Source organism: Apium graveolens, chromosome 5, assembly GCF_009905375.1.
Source record: "Apium graveolens cultivar Ventura chromosome 5, ASM990537v1, whole genome shotgun sequence".
Lineage (NCBI taxonomy): Eukaryota > Viridiplantae > Streptophyta > Magnoliopsida > Apiales > Apiaceae > Apium > Apium graveolens.
Window position 1 is genome coordinate 273,942,627 of NC_133651.1, and position 4,163 is coordinate 273,946,789.

Sequence of the window (4,163 nt, forward strand, 5' to 3'; positions counted from 1 at the left end):
AAGAAATTTTAAAGAAGCAGCTCGAACGTGAACAAGAAGTGATTAAGGCATGGAAAACATCTAGAGATGTCTATGCTCAAATCACCAAAGTTCAAGGAATTGAGTCTTTCTGTGATGCAACCTGGAAAAAGAACAAAGAGAAACTAGAACCAAATTTGGTAGATGGAGTGCTAACAGATGTAGACTCGACGGATGATGAGGATCATCCGTCGGATAACAAAAAGGGTTATCCGTCGAATGATGAAAATCCTCATCAGTCGGCTGTGAGCAAGCCTATTAGCAAAGCCAAACTTGTTAAGTTAAATGAAAAGTATGGGTCTGTTTCCAAGAACTTTGTTTCAGGAGAATCGAGTCAGGTTAAGAAAGGGAAAAAGGGTAATGTTGGTCACATGACTGTCAAACAGTTAAGTGACAGACTTGAAAAGATTGAGGTAAAAACAGAGACTAAAAGGAAAAACAATAGAAATGGTAAAGTAGGGATTAACAAACACAATAACTACACACCTGATAAATATGCTCCTAGAAAAATCTGTGTCAAGTGTGGTAGTGTGAATCATTTGTCTGTTAATTGCAAATCTGACATGCCTACTTTCATGTCTGTGCCACCTCAATTTCCTAACATGAATGCCATGCCTCCCATGCCTATGAATGCTATATCTGCACAGAATATGAATGCACAGTTTGCTAACATGCCATTTGCACCTAATCCTTATTATGCTGCATTTAATATGCCACAAATGCCATTTAGCATGCCATACTGGAATAACATGTTTACTAATAGCATGCCATTCCCTGTTGATTATAATATGCATGATAATTCTGTTGCAATGAATGGTTTCAAAGGCCCAACTCAAATGACCAAGGATGAATCTGATATCCCAAGTCAAATGAGATAAAGCCCAAGAAACAGAAAAAGAAAGCTAACAAGGCAGGACCCAAGAAAACTTGGGTACCAAAATCAACTTGATTTGATTTTGATGTGTGCAGGGAAACATAAAGAATATTTGGTACTTGGATAGTGGTTGTTCAAGACACATGACTGGTGTTTCTACCCTGCTCACAGAGTTTAAGGAGAGAGCTGGCCCAAGTATTACTTTTGGAGATGACAACAAGGATTATACTGTAGGATATGGCTTGATTTTAAGGGACAATGTCATCATTGTGGAGGTTGCCTTAGTGGATGCTCTCAAACACAATTTGTTGAGTATCAGCCAGCTTTGTGATAAAGGCAACTCAGTAATCTTCAACTCAGAAGCCTGTGTTGTGACAAATAAAAGAAACAACAAAGTGGTTCTCACTGGTATGAGAAAAGGAAATGTGTACCTAGCTGATTTCAACTCATCTAATGCAGAATCTGTTACTTGTCTTCTCAGTAAAGTAAGTCAGGATGAAAGTTGGCTATGGCACAAGAAGCTATCCCATTTAAACTTCAAGACCATGAATGAGCTAGTAAAGAAAGAACTGGTTAGAGGCATTCCTCTAGTGGAGTTTTCTAAGGATGGACTGTGTGATGCCTGCCAAAAAGGGAAGCAAATTAAAGCATCATTCAGGAAGAAACTTGATTCAATAATTGAAGAACCTTTGCAACTGCTACACATGAATTTGTTTGGACCAGTCAATGTGTTGTCTATCTCAAGGAAAAGATTTTGCCTAGTAATTGTAGATGATTTCTCAAAGTTCTCTTGGACATATTTCCTAAAGTCTAAAGATGAGGCTAGTGAAATCATCATCAATCACATAAGGCAAGTCAATAATCATCCTGATTTCAAGGTTAGAAGAATCAGGAGTGACAATGGAACTGAGTTCAAGAATTCTATCATGAGAGCATTTTGTGAGGAAAATGGGAGTCTGCATGAGTTTTCAGCAGCAAGAACTCCACAACAGAATGGAGTAGTGGAAAGGAAGAACATATCACTTATTGAAGCTGCAAGAATAATGCTTGAAGAATCTAAACTGCCAACATATTTCTGGGCTGAAGCCGTTAATACTGCATGCTACACTCAGAATATTTCTCTGGTTAATCAAGCAAGATGCATGACTCCTTATCAATTATTCAAGAACAAGAATCCAACTCTAAACTTTCTTCATGTCTTTGGCTGCAAGTGCTATATTCTGAGAAATCAAACTGATCAAAATGGGAAGTTTGATGCTAAAGCAGATGAAGAAATTTTTGTTGGATATGCTGTTTGTAAAGCATGTAGAGTCTACAATCTAAGAACCAACATTGTTGTGGAATCTATACATGTTGTGTTTGATGATAAAAAGATTGAAGGACTGCAAGATGGAGATTACCATGAGAGACTCAAATTTGATAATGTGGAGATGGTTAGTGATAAAGCGATGATGAAAGTGATCAAGAAACAGTATCTAAGGATAATGCAGAATAGTCTACTTCAAATGAAGCACAAAACTCAACATCTGTCGAGTTGCATAATGCTTCATCCGTCGGGAGGCAATCTGCGTTATCCGTCGGGAGACAACCAGCCTCATCCATCGGTACTCAAAACTCACCATCCGTCGGGTTATCAAGAGAAGCTGGAAATCATAATAGATCACCTGTAGAAAGTTCCCCTTTCTCAAATCAAAGATCCACAAACTCAGGGGGAGTTTCCAAAAATAAAAACTCAATCACACATCAAGACAACAATGAGGCCTCTTCATCTAGAGCTAATCTACCTCAACAAAGAAAATGGACAAAAGATCACCCCTTTGAGCTTATTATTGGTGATGTTTCTTCTAGAGTTCAAACAAGGAGAGCAACTCAAGAAGAATGTCTATACAGTAACTTTCTTTCCAAGGAAGAGCCAAAGAAGGTAGAAGAAGCTTTGTTGGATCCTGATTAGATTTTAGCTATGCAGGAGGAGCTAAACCAATTTGAAAGGAATAATGTATGGAAGCTGGTGCCCAAGCCTAAAGAAAAGAATCCAATAGACACCAAATGGGTATTCAGAAACAAGATAGATGAAAATGGCATAGTAGTTAGGAATAAAGCTAGATTGGTTGCTAAGGGCTATTGTCAACAAGAGGGAATATATTTTGATGAAACATTTGCTCCTGTTGCAAGACTTGAAGCCATCAGAATTTTCTTAGCCTATGCAGCCCATGCCAATTTCAAGGTCTATCAACTGGATGTCAAAAGTGCCTTTCTGAATGGAGATTTGGAGGAGGAAGTCTATGTCAGTCAACCTCCTGGTTTTGAAGATCCAAATTTTCCAGAACATGTCTATTATCTTTTGAAAGCACTTTATGGACTGAAGCAAGCACCTAGAGCCTGGTATGACACTTTATCAAAGTTTCTTTTGGAAAATCACTTCACAAGAGGTACTGTAGATAAAACTTTGTTTTTCAGAAATGTTAATGGCTCTAGTATACTTGTTCAAATTTATGTAGATGATATTATTTTTGGCTCTACAGATGAGAAAATTTGCAAAAAGTTTGCCAAATTGATGCAAAGTAAGTATGAAATGAGTATGATGGGAGAACTGACTTACTTTCTTGGTTTACAAGTTAAGCAAGTTAGTGATGGAATATTCATTAGTCAAACTAAATACATTTTTGATCTTTTAAAGAAGTTTGATCTAGTGAATTGCTCATCTGCAAAAACTCCCATGGCCACTGCAACTAAACTTGAATTAAACACTACTGAAAAGTCTGTGGACATTTCAAGTTATAGGGGCATGGTTGGCTCACTTTTGTACTTAACAGCTAGTAGGCCAGATATAATGTTTGCTACATATTTATGTGCTAGATTTCAGGCTGATCCTAGAGAATCTCACTTAATAGCTATTAAGAGAATTTTCAGATATCTCAAGGGAACACCAAAACTTGGCATTTGGTACCCTAGAGATTCTGGTTTTGATCTAACTGGTTATTCAGATGCAGATTATGTAGGTTGTAGAATTGATAGAAAAAGTACAACAGGAACCTGTCAATTTCTAGGAAACAAGCTTGTGTTCTGGTTCAGTAAAAAGCAAAATTCAGTTTCTACTTCTACAGTTGAAGCTGAATATATTGCTGTTGGTAGTTGCTGTGCACATATATTATGGATGAAAAATCAATTGCTAGACTATGGTTTGCAAGTTGAGAGGATTCCTATTTTCTGTGATAAAACAAGTGCAATTGCCATCACTGAAAATCCAGTACAACACTCAAGGACAAAGCAC